The 22,917-nt window shown below is 45.9% G+C and overlaps 1 long non-coding RNA gene across 1 annotated transcript in view; it reads right to left on the bottom strand.

Annotated features, from left to right (window-relative positions):
- The window catches only part of LOC135315685 (uncharacterized), a 113,754-nt gene that overhangs the window by 18,733 nt on the left and 72,104 nt on the right, over positions 1 to 22,917 (bottom strand). Inside the window, exons 2-4 of the long non-coding RNA XR_010375160.1 lie at positions 9,914 to 9,991; positions 9,380 to 9,473; positions 5,339 to 8,203 (exon numbers count right to left, since the gene is read on the bottom strand). This is a non-coding gene — a long non-coding RNA (uncharacterized LOC135315685). The remainder of the gene's footprint in view (positions 1 to 5,338; positions 8,204 to 9,379; positions 9,474 to 9,913; positions 9,992 to 22,917) is intronic.

Raw genomic sequence — 22,917 nt, 5'->3', positions numbered from 1 at the left:
TCACATTTAATTCTGTTCGCATATTTCCTTCAAGTATCAAACTCTACAAGAATATGGCCATTATCATCCAGTTATCCCTGGGGATGGTAAATGACACGTTTCACGGACAAACAGGACTGCTGTCATTTTGATGAGGAGAGGTTCACACACAAAATTTAAATGTTAATACTGGATGGAAGACAACACACATCTCTGGAACAGATTTCTGATTTCCAAAATATAGCTAACAGAATACTAAGGCTGCTGCAAACTCTACAGTTCAGGCTATAAACCAACCTTCTGAGACCCATATTTTATACCCTGGCCCTCGCTGCCAAACATCTTACAACCGTCTCCGTCCTGCATGTGCCTAGCATGCACCTCCGAAACCCTGGACTTGCATTTGTAAAGGAGACACTCTGCAGCCTTCCTTTTTGCGTGCAGTGATGCTTGTCTGTACATAGCTAGACAGACTTTTTCTCTGGCAGGAACTTCTGAACGCGCTATTATTATGGGCACAAACTTGGATTTCCTTTGAACACGGAGCCTATAACGTTTCATGAGGTAGAACTTCTGATATCGTAGCTAACGCTGGGAAGCTCTGCTCTCTGCAGTGGTATTTGAGCTCATGCCTCTCCGAAGGCTGTTGTATTAAGGAGCGGTTCTATGTCCTGTAGGGTTATATATCTCATAGCAGCGTGTAATTTAGTGACTCTGCTCCAGCAAATTACAAAGCCCACGGGCAGACTCTGGTCAGACGCGGTGCAGTGAACAACGTATGCCACGGGACAGCTCTCCTGGGCTCTCGTAGCAAATTAAAAGGTTGGTCCCAGGTCGACAAAACGCAAATGCAAAAGGTGCTTGTCCTGCTATTTGCAGTTACTGTGACTATGTGTCTGCCACAGTAAAAGCAGTTGGAAAAGGCTAAATTTGCTTCTTAGAATTACATAATTCAAATTATGTACACACACTCCTGGGAAAAGCATGGCTGTTTGGCTCCAGCTGGCTCTTGCAGAAGTCAATAACCAAGTATGAATATTAGCAGATGCAGGATCAGCACTTCAGCACCGAGCATCTCTGTAGCTGCTGCTTTGCAACTGCAGGACAGGGAGGAGTTGGGTGCTGGGGAGAGCAGCACATGGAGCCCTCTTTTTGGGAAAGCAAGATGAGGAAAGTGAATAGAAGGGCAAGGGGTCTCCATGGGGAAGGAACTTTGATTTACATTCTCTGAAGAAATAGAGATAGGACATAATGAGGAGAGAGGAAAGACATCTTAAGCCGTGATTCTGCTGGCTTTCCTTCTCCTCTCCACATATTCCCTGGCAGGTTTCCTGGTGGCACAAACTGCTTCATGTGTATCTTGTTTATTTTTGGCCTGGATAACTTCCTTTGGAGCCAGCTCAGCCCCTGTTGGGAACATAAGATAAATCTGGATTCATTTGAAACTCCCTTTTGGAATAGGCAGGGGTGTTCTTGTCAACATGTCAGATTAGGAATGCTCCATTTGGTTTAATGGAGCTGGCCTCTGGTTTAATCCAAAAGGCTCTATAAACTTCCATTGTCATTTATGCTCCAAAACTTGCAGTCTTCAGAATTAGATCCCCCCCCACCCCCATTTTTTTGAAGGTAGTGGCTTCCTCGTTAAGTTGTATTCCTTTGCTGTAAATCAATTCAGTCGTATCCACCAGAGATGCTCCATTTATTCTGGCATAAGGAAATGTTCTTATCAATCTGAAAACAGTACAATTTTAATGATCTGCAAAGTTAAAAAATGCACCAAAGAGCAGAGGAAAACTGAGGAACTAAGTATTAATGAAGGATGCCTGAAAATCACTGTAGTGCAGAGTGGAATCAGAATTATTTCTAACATAGACTTCTCAGGTGTTATTGGTGAGTCACTTCAGACACGTGCTGTGACACCCACTTCTGAAAAGTTGCTCTAATTGTTATTCTCTTGCCCCGTAGAAGGCTAAACTCATTCATTCCTAAAGGAGATGAATGGGGTAGTAAAAATAGTCTTTTACATTAGTAAGTTTTAGGGTTCTCTGAAGTATCATTTTATGGCAGCCAAAATTTTCTAAATACTGAATCAATCAGAAAGCCTTCTTGGGTTTTTGAGAGGATGGATAACTATGAACTTAGTGCGCTGAGCTGGCACTCAGGACATCTGGGTTTAAATCCCATCTCTGGCATCTACAGCATCTGGCACCCGCTCATCTATTGTGCGACTTTCAATGAGTAACTGTCTTCCATTTCCCAGTCCTTGGAACAGGGATAATGACCCTTCCTCACGCTCCCACACTGTCTGATCCAGTGAGATGAAAAATTAATCAAATCAGAACCTCTCCTTTCATAGACACTATGAAAGTTCAGTGTCGACCAGCCAAGCGGGACCTGGTCAGCCTGGGACTCGGTGTCTACGTGATTTGTCCAAGATAACGTAATTTTCAGAGGTTGCTCAAGCCTTTTGGAGGAGGCGCCTTGCTGGAGTTTGAGACCCTACAAATGAAGCTTTGTCATGCAAAGGGCTTGCTACCAGTTGTGTCACACTGGAAAGGCAGCCTCTAATGGGAACGCTGCTGCGTCTCCACCAAAGTCCTGAAGTCAGGCTGTCATAGTGTGAGGAAATTACTGTTGCGAGAGAAAGTGGTTCATACGATGGACAAAGCCAGTAAAATATAAAATTTTCTTAAATTTATCCAGAACCTCAGCCCTGTGTACAATAAACATAGAACACACGGCAAACGGAAATGGTTTTGTTTGTTTGTCTTCAAGTTGCAGATAGGTAGTTTCCAGGACTGCCAATTATTTAGTCCAAGGTATTTGAAATTTGCAAATGCTGAGTTCTAGGTTGCCTGGCCTAATTTTCATTCATAAATAGTAGGCTTAGAGTTATCCAGGGTGACGATTCTGTACTGCCCAGCCGATGAGCTGTGAGGCAGAGATGTCTGGTTTCCTTTTGTATGTACATAACTAATTTCTGGAAACCAAATACAATCCAAAGAAACCTGCATCGAGACATAGAGACTTTATATCCTGGCTGACCACAGACGCGCTCCTGGGAATGCAGCGTGATAGATAACGGGACCTCAGTGTGGGTCGCGCCTCTAACTCGCTCAATACCGATGTAAAAAAAGAGCAATCCCTACAGAACAACAGACTGCAGAAGATGCTTCCATCTCTGTTTCTCAGTTCCTTGATCCTGATACCTGTACTGATATCACCAAAAAAGCACACAAAAGAAAACTACCAAAAAACCCACCCCAGGACAAACGTGCATTGCAAGTTAAATTCTCATGTGATGGGCTCTCCAACAGACCGGTGTTCAGCTGATGGTATTAACTGAGTCTTGACTGGTCATCTAGGTGGTAAAATCATGTTTGGGGTTATGTAAAGATCGCTGCAACACAAGCAAATCAAATACTGTTCCCTTGTGCTAGCAAAGCAAAATATAGAAAGTAATTAGGAGTTAAAAGTAAGTTACATACTTCCCCTACAATGAGAAGCTCTGCAGGCAGCTTACAATTTGTAAATTAAACACCTTATTAAGGGCAGCAAGGCTGCTGAGCGTCTGCTTTTGCTATTGCAGAGGAATCCAGGGGAAAAGGTATGAAACTAAAGGTGAAATGCGAAAGGAGTTATCAAATCCTTCCAGCTCAAATACACAAATTCCAAAGTTACCGGTAGGATAAGAAATAGGGGGAGGTTATTAGGAAAACATTATCCTTAACTTCACTTTTAAGAAGTCCAGCTCCTAAAACTACACATACTAGAAAATGCTTTGCATATTAGCTACGGCAGTGAAACAAGCTGTCACAGAGGCCCTAAAACCCACAGAGCCGCAATTCCGTCGCTGCCGTTTTCGGAACGGGCACACGGGCTGCGCTCGCAGGCTCTGCGCACAGGTCTGCCCTGCGCCAGGCCGAACGCCCTTTTTTCCTGGTTCGGTACTTGAACGGCGCTGAGAAAGCTGAGCACATTCAGGAAAATGTTCACCCATAATCCTCAGGGCTGGAGCAAATAAAGCTGTCGTACATTTTTAATGTTTCTCGGCTATTTAGAATGTGAATATTCATCACTCTTGCAAACCAAAGCCTAATTAGATTCATAAATTATTATTGCTTAAACATAGAGCAGAAAAGAAGCATGCATTTCTGAAGCTCATTGCACCCGGAGGAGCCCTAGTTATCTCATGCACAATAACGAGATAGCAAGCACGCAGGGGTTTCTCTCTTTACAAAGCATTAAGAGGAAATACGACGCAGAACTGCACAACCCGTGCCAGCCTCCGGCCCCGCTGCGGCCCCAGCAGCAGTTTCGTTGAAGTCCCAGGCACCTTGGTCTCTGTTCGCCCAGCTCCCGCTCGGGTTTTGGCTAACACACGGCTCGTGCTAAGGCCTGATGTCTGCTGGGAGCAGCACCACCGGGTCAAAGCGAGAGCAGCACGTAGGCGGGACGCGATGGAGAGAGATAAAGGTTATCAGGCAGTCACCGTCACCTCCTGCAGCCATCACCTCCCACATCCTCGCATATTAATTGTTGGGAAGTTTCTTCAGAATCCGCTAACTTATGGAAATGGTACAGACCAAACTTCCAAGCTCTAAGGTTTAAAAGCATCGGCTTAACCCAAAAAAAAGCGTTTGCAGTGGATGCTGCGCGGCAGGAACGGGTGAGGGGGGATCTGCTCTGCAAGGGTGCTCTCTGTATCGGCTCTTCCCTGCACAGAGCAAGGAAAGAGCATGGCCCTCACATCACCAAAGGCTGCTGTTTTCTATTTTCAGTGGTGACTAGAGAACTCTACAAGTTGGGTTTTTTTTAAAAAAACAACTAAGATCTGCAAGGGATCTGAAAAGCTCTTAGTCTGGACGGCAGGGGATTAACACGGGAACTTCACAGCTCTGTGTGGCGAGCTGCAAACCTCGAGGGTCCTTCACTCCTCGTGGAGTGTTTGCTCAGATCAGGCTGCGAATCCACAGGCCGCAGGCTGAAATTGCCTTCCTGGAACGTATTTGTTTATCAGAGGGAAGAATAAATGGCCGGCTAGGCTGTGGTTATAGCTGCATCTCCTGAGAAGCCCTCAGTGTAGCTAAGCACGTGCGTAACGCACGCAGACTACATACATCATAGAAATGTGGGGATACTTCCAGCTCCAAAAGCTGCAGATTTTTTTTCTGTATTGTAAAAGGGCAGGAATGCTCAGTTCCCTGGTGGCACCACCCTGGGAAGGTACCTCAGCTCCAGAAAGACACCAGTGAAAGTCCGAATGATATCGAGGGCACAAAACGGCACCGTGCAGAACGTTGCCAACGCAAAAATAGAGCGACCCGTGTTCTCATCAGACACGAAAACTGGTACTCACACAAGCGCTGTGGCTTCTTCTGTTCTTGCCCTGGCTCGTAGGTCAGCTCCGCTTCCATCCCATTTTCAGGTCTTTTTGAATAGATCTACTCAATAGAGGGAAAATGACAGGGTTTAGTTCCACAGCCTAATAATTAAAAGTGAATGCTTCTACTCCATGTGCCAAAGTCTTAGGCCAAGTGCATCTCATTTTAAAGGTAATTTATTACTACAATAATAATAATAATAATAGAGATTAAGCAAATTTAAAAATCATAAGTCTTCCTCAACAGAAAAATCTGCTTTAGAAATCAAAAAGGAATTGTTTATATCTGGATTTTCATGACATAAAAGACTTCCCATTTTAGCTTCTTTATAGTATAAAAATAGCACCAGGGTTAAAACTAAAATCTAAATCTGTCCTGTATATTTGTATTAACAACTATTCTAATTTCAGGCTGCCTTTTCCTGAGATATATTTTCTATGTTTCCTTTTGAGAGTTGTCCAAGATCATAGCCTTGAATACAAAACTTTTGCTGTTTTCCTCTAGTTCAAATTGCAGCATCAAATTATTTCCTGGAATTTAAGTGTCTCTACAATAGAAGAAATAGAGATTTAAGGAAAAAAGCAGATTATTTAACATGTGTGTTTCCTTTAAAAATAAATCTAGGAAGTAAATCTGAAATAACAGCTTATGCTGAGGCATAAGTCAGCTATTTAAAGTTTTATATAAATTATTCGTATACTTTTCAAATAGCACATCTTTGCTGATGATATAAAGAAAGTCAAGCAAGTGGCCTGAGGAATTTATTCCCCCAGAAGCTGGACAGCTAAAGGCATAAATGAGCTCTGCTTTGGGTAGTAGCTCTTTCTTCTGCAGGAACACGGAGAAAAGAACACTCCGCGTGCGAGTTTCAGCCTGGCTGTGTCCAGCGAGTAGGTCATTCAACGCTGAGAAACCAGCTGGGAGTTGAAAAAGCAAGAAAGTTTGGTTTCTCCATGCAAAGGAGGCGTGAGGGGCTGAGTCCCGTTCGCTCCAAACTGCGGCGGGTACCGCGGCACGAGCCAAGCGCTTCGGCGAACTTCCCTTCCTTCGTAGCTGCGGTCCTTGTCGTAGTCAGACATAACTGGGTAAACTCACCGCTTTTCCTTCTGATGCAACTAAAGTGTTTCAAGACAGCTTTTAACCAATAACTTTAAGCTGCTGCTTGCTTGATTTTTAAATTAAATTTCGATTTTTAATTCAAAAGCATTTTCACCGAAACTGGAAGTTAAATCAGCCGTTCTGTAAGTAATATGTGCTTGTCACCATTTCTAACATAACCGAAATAGAAAATCTGATAACCTGAATGAATACCTGCTGAGTTACGAACGGCTTAAAGATTTTCCTGTAAAGCCACCTCCCCAAGGGCAGACAGAACAGGTAAAATAAATCCAACAGATAAAAGCAAGCGTTTACTAAGAAAGTGTTTTAAAGGTACAAATGCAAACCAGCTTTTCTTTAAATCTAATGTTTCTAACTGCTGATATAGATCACGACTTCTGGTTTTAATTTAAATAACTTAGATCAATTCCCCCCCGACTATTTCCCTTTACCCTGAAGCAAACACAGCAGCCGTCGAAGAGGCAGCTGAAACACAGCTACAGCACGCCAGAAGCGGCCAAGTTCCGTGCTGTGGTACGAGATGAAGATGCCTGGAATTTTCTAACTTCTTTGTATTTCTCTATAACTAAGGAAGTGGAGAATATAGTGCAGAAAATGTCGTTCTCCTTCGCAGCCACAAGAGGGGAACCTTTTCCTTCTGTAACTCGGGGAAAGCCTGTTAAACTCGCCACATGGAAACCATTCCAAGAGGGAAAGACAGCTCCTTTGATTTAGCAGAAAAGTTTGGCGTCACTTTCAAAGTCAATAACTGCATACATACAGTCAATTAAAAAGAAACTATCCAACTTATAACCACACTAATTATTTATATATGCATGTTACAGACTCATTGTTCTAGGGCTTTTACATGAAAAATTAATTTATATAGTGCTTTTCCTCCCTTGTGTGAGAGTCTGTGTACGACCCGTGCTGTTACTCAGCGCATTATGGTCACTGCGGGAATCCCTGGGCTTCTGCTGAAAGGCCAAATAATTTGAAGTCGAATCTTCAGTGGCAAAGCATGGGCTTGCAGCAGACCGGGAGCTCATTAACTGCAGGCTCAAATGCCACGTCTGCTATTGAACCTCAGCAGTTTATTGTGTATATTCTTCTTCTGTCACGTGGCCAGGCTGAGTATTTGGTGAGTGCGACTTGCACTTACCCACGGGAGCAAGCAGGAGTTTTTATCTCGCTGAGCGTTACTGAGTCAGGGCTGGATCCGTGCCACCAGCGTCACCTAAATCCTTCCACTGACCCCAGAGAGCTTGGACCATCCCCCAAGCGACCGCCGCTGCGGAGGGGCTCCCCGACGCCAAGCCCAGCATCAACCAGAGGAAGCACCGTGGCCTTTGCTGGCAGTGTGAGGCAGCAACTTCTGTGCCCTCCCGGACCCCGTGAAGGTGCTGGGGTTGGCCCTTTGGAGAGAGCGTGGGTGGCAAACGAAGGCTAACGTCCAGCTAAAACCAGCACAACCCGAAACATGAGGCTCAGGTCAGAGGGAGCCTTGTAAGGCTGGGAACTAGAAACACAAGTGTTACTCCGCTATCACCTGCAAACTCACCTTTATTTAAAATAAACATCCTCTTGGTGTAGGAAGCCTCTGGTCATTCCTGCCTAACCTCACCTAGCAGGAGGCACAGACTCTCTGTGCGAGCCTTCCCAGCTGCAGGGCCAACACCCTCATCCCGAGGGAGGTGAAGGAGGATTAAGTGGCGACTGCCAGGAGAATGTGAAACTAAGGCCTGAGATGAGAGGTGAAAGAGAAAACATTAAACATTAAAGATGGAAGGAAAGTGCGAGCTATATCATTTTTCTAATCCAATAAGTGGACCGCAACTCCGATATGTCTGTATTTGTCTGAGTAGAAGGTGGGACCACTTGACATTTGTATTCCCCGAAATTGTGCCCGCACCTCTGAACAAGCCTAAGCTCAGTCTCTCAGGATACAGAGCAGAAAGAGTCTGATCCTGCGCTGGGTACCAGTCACACTGCGAACACGTTTATTTCCAGCTACAAGAGAGTAGTTTGTTTTCCTTGGAAACTGAAACCCTCAAATCAAACCAAGCGCTACTTGAGCAGGCTCTGGCAAAGCGGAGGCAGCAGGAGGGGTGGCAGGTACCGCCCTGCTCTTGGCTGAGCCCCCGCCGGCCCTTGGGGCGCTCTCGAAGCCCTGCACCGTCCCCACGGGTGGGACAAGGGTGGGACGGCGCCTGCCGCCATTCGTGCGCCCACCCGCCCTCTGCGGAGCCAGGGCCGAGGTTAGCGCGGCAGGGCGAGGGGCTGCTATCCTCTCGAGAGCTCTAGGGAGGCTCCGGGCTTCAGGCATGAATTTGCTGCCTCTGGTTGTATCCGGGCTGAATTTGGCCTGTAGTGTTTTCACTCTTGATTTTAAGTACAGCTTTTCTCTCTCCTCCCACTTCCCCGCTCCCTCCCGAAGCGGCAAAGTCAGAGAGCAGTTATGTCACCCTAATATTTGATAAGCTCAGTTAAAAAATCAGAGAACATGTAGTACCAGAAGGGATACCGTGGGATTTTCATCTGTCGCTCTGCCTTTGTACGAGGCAGTTATCTATAGAGCACCGAGCACTGATCTAGCACTACTGGAACATCTCCACGACAGTCTGAATCGGGCTGTGACAGGTTTCAGGTGACACTGCCCCCACCATGACTATCTAATCCAAAGCCTGTTGCCTTTTAATATACACTGCGGGTTGCTAGTAAGGCCAAGGTAAGGCACGGCTGGCTGCCGGTGTTGAGATATCTGAGACTTCTAGTTTTCACGGCGTGAAATTTCAAGAGCATAAATTATCTGAAGTCGTCTAAGCAATCTCTAGAACGCCAGCTCCCAGCAAAAGCTGACTCAGCAGCCGATTTGACGGCTTTCCAACCTGCCATTGGGAACCCCGTTGCCTCCTTACCGCAACATCATTTTTACGTAGCAAATGGGCATGGGACGTCATTCCGGCGGTGCACTGCACGTGTACAACCCGCTGTGCGGTGCAAACCTTAAGCCTGTGGAGGAAGAAAGAAGCCTTGATTGCTGGGTTGTCAGCATCCGTGGATTAACGCTTACCCAAAGGAAGAATTATTTTTTATTACCAATGTACTTTGTTTTCAGAGAAGAAACTGCATATAACAGAAAAACTTCACTTGAAATGGATCCACAGAAGAGAAAAATAATTGAGATCATGTTCTTTATTTATCACTAGAAAAGGATGAGGTTTTAAAGCAGTTTTGCTCTTCACAGCTGCTATCAATTCTGACCTTCCCATATAACTCATCAGCAGTCTCTGATTCAGACTCTTATTTTTCCTTCTTCAAATAAAAGGAGAGAAGGAATGAATTTTAACAAAGACATCTTATGCTCCAGAGTTTCTCAGAAGGCTGGGTTGGAGTAGCACTAAGAAAAAGCAAAGAGCTTCAAGTAGTTTGAAAAAAGTTCTCATCCTCACCATGGATCAGCCTGTATTTGCACAGTGCTTCTTGCTTCATCACCCTGCCAGTTCTCCAGTCAGCTAGGTAGAAAGGACCTGATACAGAAAAAAACACAAAGCGAAGGAATTCAACAAGTTAAAATGTCTGAGGCTTCTTTAAACAGGTATCATAAAATAGTAATGAATTAAATAAGAAAAAAAAATATCAGAAACGTTCACACACTTTTCACCCGTGTCGGGTCTGCCTCATCAAGAGAAATATCTTTGCTGGGAATGACTGAACCTCTTCTGTCCCTGGTTTATAAACGGCATTTTCCCTTTACCATGGTACCCACTATTTCCTACAGCGCGGTGAAGGGACTTGACTCACACGTGAGATAACCGAGGCGCGACCCAGCTCCAGACAAACTCACATGGGAAGAGCTGGTCGCACTGACTTGCTCCTGAGAACCAGGTCCCCTTTCAGAGGCATGGGAGACCTTTAGTTAGAAGTGTACCTTTATTTAACTTCAATTACAGAAGCCTTGGCCCTAGCACTTCGCAGAGCTGCAGCTGATGATGACCGGATCTCGGTTGCCCTCGTGCTGCAGCTCTCTCCCCCCGACAACGCTTCTGAGCATCTCCCTTAATGAGCTACTTGGGTGAAAACAAGTTCAAGCAGTTGCCTGGTGAGGGGAGGTTAATCTGCTGTTAGATATCAATCCTTCTGCATAATTAGTGACTGTCTCTTGATGATATAAATAGCATTATTAATTACACTGATATTAATACTGCCACTAACATTATAAGGTTTCATTACGGATACAAATTGAGTTTGCTGCAGGATCACAAGTCCTTAACAGAAGGAATTTGCAAACCAACCTTCTCTGCTATGAGACATTAGGAAACACCAGAGTGCCAAATACCCAGCAGCTGTTTCCATGCACTGCTGACATGAGATTCTATTTAATTTACCCTCAAGACACTTGCTGGTCCTATTTATTTGAGCAGACAAACAGGCCAGCAGCTGGTGTGGCAGAACCTCCCTAATTCACCTCCTTCCCTTCGTCCGTTCCCATATATTTAAATTCCCCCAGTAAGTTGGGCAGTCGCTGGAAAAATGTACGCCTGGCTTTCCTACCAAGCAAAGCAATCTCAGAACTTCAGTTTGCATAAATACCCCACCGCAGAGCTGCCTCCCTCTCCTCTTTGGCCACCTCAAGAAAAACATTCCCATTAAGGTTACTGGTTTGTCACATTTATGGTCAGGTCAGAAACTCTTGCTTCTAACAATATTTCACTGTATTTACCAGTTCCTGCCTGCGGCTCTAACTGGAACCAGGCACAAAGTAAACAAACTCTTTGGCACTTGCAGAGATTGGTGGGGTGGGAGAAACTGCCTGCCCTCAGAGAGGAACAAAGGAAATCTCATTAATATCCATGTCTGCAGGGAGGCTGGGGTTCTGTTTCTCTGGATTTAGTCATTAATCTGTTTTTATTACTTTCATTAATATTGTCATCCATGCTTCTGCTACTTTATACTTTACCAAATTAATTAATGCTAAAGATTCAAATGCAGCTGCTTAAAACATCTTACTAGGAATCAAGGTGAAAAAGAGATCCTAGAAATAAAGTTTTCTGAAAGAACCACTTCTGAAAGAACTGGTCGAGCAACATTCTTAGATGTCAGAAGAGAGCTGTTCTCCAAAAGGGCCTGTAATCTCCAAAACTCCTCATTTGTGAGGCAGATTAGAGAAAACAAAGAAAAAACAGCAGATCTCTCTTTTTTTTTTTTTCTGCTTAAAAACTGTTTAAATAATATCCGTGCTTGGACAGTATTTGATTTGGGAACATAAACCCACAAAGGACCCCAGAGCAGTATGCCATCAATGGCTTGCTTTGCCTTCTGCCTAGGAATAAGAGACCCCCAAAGCACAATCCCCGGGGCGCTGCACGGCTGAGTGGGCTGGAAATTGCAGATGGAGCTTCCAGCCCCCCGCCGCCACTGGCTGGCAGCCCGGCTGGGATTAATCAGAGGCTATCGCCAACCCTTCGCTGCTCGGTGACTCAGGGGTTGGTGAAAGCGCAGGCATTTGAATTCATGTAGCTCATAAAATAAAACTGTGCCTCTAATTACCATTTGCGAGCATGCATTTTGTCACAGGCTGTTAGGAAGTTGTAGATCTCAATGCAACGAACATTAGGGCAACAAATATTTTGGGGCTTTCGAAACCTCATAAAAACGAGGGTTTATAATCACACTTAATAACAAAATCTCAGCCTTCAGAGATCAAAAATTGTGAGATGGGTGGTTAAATAAGGACAAACCCATATACTGCACTTAAAAGCCAGTTGTGCCTCGGAAGAAATAAATAAGAATGTGAGGCCATTCTACTGGAAGAATTCACCGCGCATTTGAGCAACTAAGGAAACATTACAACCCTGAGCTGCTCGAGGGGGTGGGGGAAAGAACAATAAAAACAAAACTGCTGGGCAGAGTGCTAAATGCACGAATTGACGTCTTTGTACCTATTCCCATTTTTTTTCAATATTTCTTAATTAATTCAGTCTTTGTAACAAACAAATAATACCGGCCTCGGAAAGAGCTGCAGACGTGCAGAGGATTTCAGGCCACGGCGCAGTCGGTGGGCATCGCCCGGGTTCTGTCCGTCTGCGCGAGCACCGGAGGAAGAGCGCGGGGGCCGTCCCGCTGAGGGCTCTGCGGGAGGCTTGCACCCTGACCTGCCCTCCCGGGCCGCGAAACGGCTGCGTGCAACAAAAACCAGCGTCACCTTTTTGACCGCGATGCACAGCTTGCCGCCTGAAACCCTCTGATGGGAAACCACCGTCCGCAGAAATTAGCTGTTGCCTTTTCATGCTGCCTCTTCAAGAGTTCACGTGAAGGCAAGCGTTCCTCTGGTGGAAGGGAGGCGGCTTCGCCTGGGCTCGCTGGGAAAGCAGGGGTGCAGCAAAGACGTGCACAGCAGGCTGCAGGTGCCCCCGCCCGCACACGTAACGCACAGCAGCAGCACAGGCACCCACAGCGTTAAAGATATTTCCCACACCAACAACACGGTGCCATCTGGTAGGAAAACTGGGGAAAAACCGAAAACAGAGTAGGGAAATGAAATAGGTGATTGAAAAAACTGTCAAAACCACCTGATTTTGATCAATTTACCTACCCAGGTGAAATTAGTACTGTAAAAATGACCCTTTGCTTACAGTACACTAATGCCACGCAGTGGATCCCATCCAGAGGCTCACAAGCCGTGCTCTTGAAGTTAATGGGAAATGTGAAATTTACCTTTAAAGACAGAATTTAGTCCTATCATATGATTGCTTTGGTAGAAGTATTTGCATGGTCTATCTCTCATTGTGTATCAAAATGAGCAACGGTTTTTACTAATGAAGCGTATGAGTGAGTACAAATGAACATGCAGGGGCATTTTGAACTGCAAAACAGCTGAGCCAGTTGACAACGTTGCAGAGCCGCAACCTCAGGAGTTTAAAAAAAAAAGAAAATATCAGAATTATGACCTTTGCAGCTTTAATTTGGTACCTTATACGCTGAAATTACAATATTTCCATCTGGAGTCAAACGAGAGGCCTGTGGCATAGCCAGGCGCAAAGTCCAACTAGACTTGGGGTTTTTTTCCAACTTTTCCCTTCTGGACACAAGAGAAGACCCTCGGAGCTCCCCTGAGTTACGGACCCACCCTCAGGCACGCAAGCCACGGCGAGGCACCCAGAGGTCTGCCGTCACTGCCAGAGCAGCCGCTTCCCCGGGCACAACCCAGAGCACGCGGTGCCCTGGCGTGGCTGAGCGCAGGAGTCCCCGCCGCGCCATCCCAACAGCTGCACCGAAAACTCCCCAGGACAGTGTGTAGCCCAAACAGGAGACAGCTGGCAGCCATTGGCCTCAAAGCACCAAACAGCCTTGTGTTTGCTAGGGTTTCACCTCAAGCTAATCAGTCAATTGGAGTTAAGCACTCGGAGGCGTTACACATCCCTCTTCGTGTAACGAAGAGGCCGCCGCCGCCAGCCAGGCTCCGCGCACAGTCCGCTCACGGTTCCTGCCCCTCCGACACGCTCACAGTTATAATCTAAGGAAATCAAGAACGCTTCAGCTGAACCCCGAGGATTTTCAAACCCAAACATCCAAGCGCTGTGAAGCCTTTGGATGCATGGGGCTGGGGGATTGCAAAACTTTATTAGTGAACCGAATGCGGGAGGTTTTATCCCGCTCGGTGCCTCTCGCCTGCGAGCTGGAGTTTGGCAGGAGCGTGCAGCAAGTCGCCAAGACCTGCTTCGCTACAGCAGAGCCTCGCAGGGCGGGCATCTGCACAGAAAAGGACGCTGGGTCCAAGTGGCTGTTAGTAATAACGGATGGCAAGTGATTGCTCTGGTATGTAATTATTATTAATAAAAAATAACACCATCTCACTGCTCATATGTGAGGCTTTTCATCCACAGTTTGAACAACCCCATACACTCGTCACTATTATTACTAACGTTTTCAAGCAGTAGGAAAACATCACTGGTGGGTGACATAATTTGCCCGTCTAGTTGTCGTCAGCAGCAGCGCTAAAGGCAAAGGCCCAGCCCGGCGTTACTAAACCGCGCGCCCTCCGTTTCAGGCTATACCTCTAACCGTGACGCACCGGGGCTGCCCGTCCCTGTCGCCTGGGAGAGTTTTTCCTCCTCTCCCTCCCTTTTTGACTCTTTTTCTCGCTGACCTGCGGGTGAAGCAATCCCTGTGCCTCGATGGGGCAGCCAGGTGAGCCCAGACCTGCGCACGGACGCACAAGCTCCGCCGGCTCAAGCACCGGGACGGTCGCCGCCTCCACCGGCGCGAGAGGAGCCGAAGGAGGACGTGTCTGCCTGCTGTGGGAGCCTCTGCTCTCAGACCTTCAGTATCGCACCTTATAAATATTTTAAGCAGCGAGACTGTTACCATACAGCGCACTTAAAGGCATTCAGAAGCTGTCAAGAGATTTCCTTCCCCTCAGTGCCTCCTCTCAGGCTTGACTGTGATCTATGTCTTGCAGGAGATTTTTAGCCACTTTGATTAAATACTTACGCTATCCATCTCCGCACTAGGACAGAGTCCTTGGCTAATATTTTGACTGTCAATTTTGCCTCTTTTTTTGGCTATAAAATTAACTGTCTTTTTTCATTGATTTACCTCATATTGTATATTGAGTTTTCTTTCCTACTGTTATTTTAACAGGATTATTCATTCAAATGGATGCAATAACTCCATTTCAACGGAATACAGTTCCTGCTTAACCAGAATACTCAGCCAAGTTAATTGTCTTAAAAGTTGTGGTTACGATCACTGAACAAAAGTCTTTTTATTGGGTCAGATTCTGATCACAGATTTAATGAGATTTGCATGGTGTGAGACAGGACAAATTTGGCCTTTAACATTTACAGTTCTGTAATAAATCTTAGCAATCAGCATTTAAATAGCAGTAGCAATATGGATACTATTATTTACTGTGAAACCTTCAGGTACCCCCAAACCTTTGACAGAGGACAGTTTTCCTATAAAAATCTTTTTGTAACCTTGAAGGACTGGATAAAAATATAAATAAAATACTGAAAATACCTTTCTGTGGAGAACACCAGTGTTATTTACTCCAGACCATCCCATTTCTGAAACCCTGAAAGCTGATGTCCATGCGTTTTAGAGTTATATAATTTCCATATATATTTGATTTTTATATACAGGCTACATTAGATTGCCAATATTGAGCCCTGTGATGATGGGGATGCAAGACACCTGTTATAGCGAAAAGGCCAGAAGAGAGCCTATCCCGCCCCTATAACTAACTCGTTTAGAAGGAGCGATATCCACTGCAATGATGCAGCAGGCGTTGCAGGTTGGGAAAGAGAGAATAGTCTGAGGAAGATAAACAATTTCCAAAACATCCCGCTCTGCTGGGAAGCAAACCCATTCAGAGCTCAGAAACTGATATTCTGGGCAACTTCTGGGCAACAAATGCAACCTGTAAACCAGGGGAATTGCAAATGACCCCACTCACAGAAGGGCCGGAGTGTTTCATTAACAAATGCCAGGACAGCTCCTCGTTTTCCCTCTGACAGTCCCCAGAGGGAAAGTCTTCTAGAGGAGCAAAGTCAGGGTTCAGAAAAAAATGTTTTTGAGGACATACTCCTTGGAGAAACTCATTAAACCTGCAAAAACCGCTAGCACAGCCTCTGTCAAACAGCTAAAGTAGCACTTCCTCCATTGGATACCTCTTCAAGCACAAAAAACTTAATTCGATACCCTTCATCCCACATTGGGCTTACACTGCATTAATTAGTTGATATTGGTCCCAGACTTTTGATCTCCTGCCCAGTTTGGAGGGTAACCTACATATCAAGTTTTACCTGGACTTGCCCCGAAGTAGAAAAATGATACATTTTTTTGGTAGCACACTTAACAACATGCTTTTTTCCGGTCTGATTTTCTCCATTTATCAATATAAGTATGAGGTCTTGTTATGCTGTTTATAAAAATTAATGACAGCAAAGGTACTCCAAAGCTATTTTCACTTCCTGTCTTTTTATGCCCAGATACATCCAAGTTAGGCATGTGCTTAAGATATTAAACAGAGGGATCCACTGAAACCAAGAAACCTACCTGGCATGTGTAATGAGAGGCACACGATAAAAGATTTGCTGAAATAGAACTGTTTGTTGGGTATTTTTTTTTAACAGTGAAAAAGCCATAGCTTGCCATTCACCCTCTTCTAGATTGCCACAACTCGCCCTGTGGCTCAATTTTGATTCTGGCTCCCCGTGCCCTTGTCGGGAGCTCCCGCTCTGCAGCCTCAGAAAACAGGGCAAGCAAAGCCATAGGCAGCAGCACAGAGCAGTACCTGCCGCAGGGAGGGCGCTAGTATCGATCGTTAATGCATCAGCAAGACACAAAGGGCCAACAATTTGTGGTTCAGTGAAAGTGTTCATTCCTTTCACTTTTATTCCCCGTGAGCATCTTCCTTTCCCCTCCTCCACTTCCTCCTGCTACGCACTGTTAAGGCTTTCAGAGCCATAAATTCAGTGGTATGTGTTTGAACCCGTCATTTATGCGGGGTGATAAACTGGGGCATCATCATTTGCCTGTGCAAAAGTTCACCCACAGAAGTGTAGGCTGGGGTTTCCTATTCGATCCTGCCGTGCAGAACTTTGATTTCTACTTTATATTGTATATTACTTGAAAATACTCAGAGGGTGAATCAGCTCCCCTCAGCCTTTAGGCCTGAGAATTTTATGTGTTGATGAGTGACCTGCCTTCAGAGAGCCTAAGACAATTCATTTCTTTACTGCAATGTGGCTTCGCACGCATAGGGATGTTCAACTCTGAAAAGTAGATGGGAGCTGGAAATCAGAACCACACAACTCTGTTTCTATGAGAAGCTGAAATATTTCCTTTCAAATGTGGATATTTTGTTATTTTGTTCTTTGCTACAAAGCAATAAACATCCTTTTCACCACTTGAGGTTGGGTAAGTGCCAAACAGCACAGGTCAGGATTTGATGCAAAGCTAGATTGATGCTAAAGATTTCTAGGGGTCAGAAAAAACAGTGCAAGCTGATTCCTATAAAACCTCTTAGTGTCTCTTTTCAGTTTCCCTCTTAAGATAAAACATACAATTTACTAACAAAACGAAGATTTTACTCCACTTGGAAAGGCAAGGGATGCACTAGTAGGAGAGCAAGCATCTCTCTCATGCCGCGCTACCCCCAGCCCAGGTTGGCTGCTGGCAGGAGTGTTACATGAAACAGAGCACACACAGCCTAAGTTACAGGGAACAGGCTGGGCAGGAAGTCGGAGAGATGTAAAAACCCCTGGTTTTGACTTGTAAACTGAATAAATTTGATACAGAAGTGGTAGCTGGAGAATAAGAGACGGAAGCCTAGTGTTGGTGCCTTTACGCTCCGTGTTTTGACCATAACAAACGTTTTAATAACAAGTTTTAGGTGGTTTATGATTATCCGAAACTTTAAGAAAGAGACCTGAAGGAAAATCACTCAGATTTGCAATCAAAGCTTTCAGGCCCAGACTTGTACTACGTGCTTCAAATGCCAAGGTAAATATGCGATGTTATTACTAAACCAAGATTTTCAAACTTCCCTTGCGGTTTCGCGGGGTCAGCTGAAGGTGTCTGGGTGGCAGGGCGGTAGGAGCGCCTTTCCCTCCATGCTAATGCTCCTGCACCCCGAGAGACGCTCCGCAGCTCTGCCGCCGAGAGGAAGGCAGAGCTGTTTGTCTGCCACTCGCTTATAAAACAACCGGTATTTTTAGAAATCTCACTCACAAAAAATGCTGCTCCTCAAGTTGTGAGAAACCAAAAGATACCAGCGGCTGGAAGCTGCCCAGCAGGAAAGGAGGAATCGGTTTTCCTAATTCAAAGAAAAAGCTTCTTAACAATTACATTCCAGTACAGACCAAAAGCCACTGATAAACCAGATCACATCAACTCACTGGCTTTAGGGTTGTGCCTGCAGAGAGTACAGCTCGCTGACGTCGGGCTGAAAATATCAGTAATTTTTTTCCTTTATTTTTATAATCTGAAGGAGGCAGAGGGTAAAGGGTATTTTGCTATGCACTGGCAATTTAACTGCCTGACATGCAGATGTGAGGAGGGATGGGAAGGGTTAGGTGCAGGGAGATCTTTATCATTTCCCAGTCCTGGTTCCACGCCCACCCCAGGGCAGCCGAATTACAAAATCGCCCATTTGTTATAAATTTCAACCTCCTGTTTTTTCTGTCACTCTCTGTAGCACATAGGAGCATTTTAATGTGCGCAATCCTTAAATGTCAGTATAATGGAAAGCAGATGAGTCTTTTATGACAGCAATTTTTCACTCGCTTTTCTTGCTAAAACTATGCAGCGGGAATAAAAAAAAGATTTAGACAGTGAAAATTGTGGTTTAAATCAGACGCTGCGCTAATTCTCCTGGCTTTAGCCCTGTGCGGCACGCAAGAATATTAAGGCATCAGCGTCCTTTCAGACTGCTCCGATGCAAACAAAACTTCTGAAGTTGAATGACAATCCCTCGTTAGCACTGCCCAACCTTTCTGCTGGCCCAGCTTTGTTACGGACTGAATTACGGGGTGCTGTTACCTTCTGCAGCACTCCCTGGGCACTGCACAGGACACTCCAGGTGAGTGACAGTGCATGGCCAGGCACTAACGCATCGCGGGGTGTAACCCTGTGAAGGAAAAGCAATTTTTACCCGGTTCCTCCTCGTACCTCGCTTCCAGAATTTAGTACGTGGCACTTGCACAGCCTGCAGAAGGAGCCAAAGATTTAATGAGCATTTGAAAGTTAAATAATTTGTAGATGTGACTGTTCCGAAGCCCCTGTTTGCAGAGAGCCAAGAAAAGATATGTCTGTATGCAGATGAAGCTGAACTGCTCTACACTTATCTAAAAATCTTTTCAGAAAGTACGGGAACTGCCAATTGAGCCAGATACGCACCACACTTAAGAAGGTCACTATCTAAGGATATGTTCTTGTTACATGTGCAAATGGATGAAGACATCTGAAATTATGAGGAGAGAAGAGAACAGCATTTAAAAGGAGGACTAAAGTTATTGCAAGTCTACAAAAAAAAAAAAAAGAGATGATCCCTTGTCCAAATACAATATTTAAGAAGGTAAGCTAATGATCTTTGAAAATAAACCAAAGTAACTTCATTTTAGAGTACTGTAATTCTTTAGTTTGTGTTAAGTTTTGTTATCTAATGTTTTTAACTGAGAAAAAAAGCTGTAACCCACCGCAGAGAAATTATATAGGTCCCTTCTTCAAGGACACGCGAAACTTGTTTTGTGTGAGAAAGTAAAAAAAAAACAAAACCACAACCCACACGACCCCCCACCTTCGTATGTGCACGCAGCAGGAATCTCCGTACGCGTACACGTCTGCTCGAAACTTTGTAGTATGTAAAAGCTTATCTCAAGCTGTCAAATGGCATCTGGACATCCCATGTGAAGGGCACCAATATCTGAATCACAGAATCACCGAATCCCAGGTTGGGAGGGACCTCAGGGACCATCTAGTCCAGCCTTTCTGGGAAGAGCCCAGCCTAGACAAGACGGCCCAGCGCCCTGCCCAGAACCTCTTGAAGGTGCCCAACGTGGCTGAGGCAACCCCTTCCCTGGGGAGATTATTCCAACGGTGACTGTCCTCACTGTGAAAAATTTCCCTCTGGTGTCCAACCGGAATCTCCCCAAGAGCAACTTGTGTCCATCGCCCTTGTCCTCTCCATGGGACTCCGTGTAAAAAGGGAGTCTCCATCTTCTCTGTAGCTGCCCCTTAAGTGCTGGTACATGGGGATGAGATCCCCTCTGAGCCTCCTTTTCTCAAGGCTGAACAAACCCAGCTCTCCCAGCCCATCCTCATACGGCAGCTTCCCAGTCCTCTGATCATCCTGGTGGCCCTTCTCTGGGCCCCTTCCAGCCTGGCCACATCCTCTTTGTACAGCGGGGACCAGAATCCCCGTATGTCACCTACCTACTGCATAAGTAAAAGAAACGTATCTTTTCTTTTCAACCTTTTGAAAACTTCAAACATTTAGCTACTGTATCACACTGTGATCCAACTGTGTGCTGGTTTGGGCTGGGGTAGAGTGAATGTTCTCCCTAGCAGCTCGTACGGGGCTGTGTTTTGGATTAGTGCTGGAAACAGTGCTGCTGACCCAGGGAGGGTTTCGCTCCTGCTGAGCGGGGCTTACCCAGAGCCAAGGCCTTTCCTGCCCCTCACCCCACCCCGCCAGCGAGGGGCTGGGGGGGCACAAGGGGCTGGGAGGGGACACGGCCGGGACAGTGACCCCAGCTGGCCCCAGGGCTGTCCCACACCACACGGTGCCATGCTCAGCACATGGAGCTGGGGGAGGAGGGGGAAGGGGGCACGTTGGGAGCGATGGGTTTGCCTTCCCCAGTCCCCGTTGGGCGTGATGGAGCCCTGCTGCCCTGGGGATGGCTGAGCACCCGCCTGGCGTGGGGAGGAGGGAAGGGATTCCTTGGCTTGCTCTGCTTGTGTGCGCGGCTTTTGCTTTCCCTGTTAGACTGTCTTTGGCTCAGGTTTTCTCACTTTTACCCTTCTGATGATCTCCCCCATCCCAGCGGGGGGGAGCGAGCGAGGGGCTGCGTGGGGCTGAGCTGCCGGCTGGGGTTAAACCATGACAAACTGTATCGTAGTAAAGCCTTAAGGTATTTCTCTTGTCAGGCTGGGGGCAGCACAGAGGTCTAGCTTTAAAGCAAGCATATAAGAAATACAACTAAAAGCAAAATACCCATTCAACAGAAAAACTGCGCAACCCTCCAACATACGAAGCCTGGTATTGTCAGCTTAGCTCTGCTCACAGGTATGCGATAAAAGGTAGGTTATGCAAGGTAACCTTCTCCACAGGCCAGGTGCTGACTTGTGAACATCATCTGAGATGCTTTTCTTCTGGCTGGACTAAGAAGGGTCTGTTCTTCTGGTGGGTGTGCGAACGGCTGCCTGCAGGGAGTGCCCACGGGGAGAGTTTCAGCTGTACCTTGCTCATTTCCAAAGACCTCTCTAGCGCATCGCGAGAGGTGAGCTGCAGAAGGAAGGTAGGGCTGTTTAGGTTCTAAACTCATATCCCTTTCTTGAAAGTTTGTGAAATATGCCCCGCCCCGCGTAGTTACATTCATTATCAGTAAATATGGGAACTGGCTTGTAAATCATCACGAGTAACCATTTAAAATTCAACTCTGAGACTGAGACCGTTTTGCTGAATCAGAACAAGTGACCCACAAGTATCTGCACTAATGGGCCTTAAGTGATAAGCTGATAAAAACCTGCTCCCGTTTTTCTGACTACTCCTGTTTTTCAGGCTACTCTGGCCAAGGGACATGACCTCAGACTAAACAGGTGTTTGTGGATGTTTAACATCTGCTGGCAGTAAGCTGGTCAGGCCTCGTCCTTCTGGAACACATTTGGCTTTGATCAAAGGATACAAGACTATTGTCTAGGGGCTGTCTAGTTTGTATTAGACAAAGTCAGAGGTAGCTAATCCTGATTAAAGTGTGCCTCCTTAATCTACCACTGGGGAGAATCATCTCTCTGTGATTCAGAGGGATCCTCAAGTTTTGTTCTCTTCTGACCAGGCCACTTACATTTCTGCTGTTTGGGCAGTCAACTGCCCATAAAGGACTTCAGCTACAGATTTCATCACTGCCACAAAACTACCGCATCCAGACAAGATGCGTAAACACTGTAGGCTTAGAAAATATGATCTTCAGATTTCAAATATATTCTGAAATAAAAGCAACAGGATGGGGATTTGATCCTGGGTTTCAAACCTGTCTTTCACCCACACTCACCTAAGATTTCACAATGCAGAAGAGCAGTCCTGTTTCCAAGACTTGCTACCTTTTCAACAACATAAGGTAAAATGACACAAAAGTCACCTTATTTTTCTATATGCCTAGAAAGATATTTGTCGTAAAGTTAATATCTTTGAGAAGAACCAGACAGGAGCTGCTTTTTTCATGTGCTGCATGAAAGAAACCTGTTCAAACACCTCTGCCCTGCAGTCTTCACATGCTGTCACACCGGGAAAAACCGTTCAGAGGCCAGTTCGCGGGGCTTTCCCTGCCTCTGGACTCACATACAAAGAAACTGCATTCTAATTACAGCAGTCCTTCAAATGACCTGGATTACACCTGCACGGGAGACACCGAGGCAGCGCGGCCGCGATGCGCAGCCTGGGATTCACGAGTTGCGTGCGGCTCTCGCGGGGTCTACGGCCTGAAACCAGCAGCGAGGCGATGCTGACACGGGGGCTGCTCAGTAATCCCGGTCCTCAGCCATGCAAGGATACCTGTTCACAGTGAACACAGCTGCAAAAGTAAAACTACCTGTTTGCCCGCGACCTGTGGCAAAGGAAAGCCGACAGGATGCTGAGCTGCATCAACAGGGGCATCACTGGCAGCGATAAAGAGGTCATTATCCCGCTCTACTCTGCACTTGGCAGGCCACGCCTGGAGCACTGCGTTCA

This window comes from Phalacrocorax carbo, chromosome 14 (genome assembly GCF_963921805.1).
Source record: "Phalacrocorax carbo chromosome 14, bPhaCar2.1, whole genome shotgun sequence".
Classification (NCBI taxonomy): domain Eukaryota; kingdom Metazoa; phylum Chordata; class Aves; order Suliformes; family Phalacrocoracidae; genus Phalacrocorax; species Phalacrocorax carbo.
The sequence above is the reverse complement of the archived record's forward strand: the minus strand, read 5'-3'. Positions and strand labels throughout refer to the sequence as shown.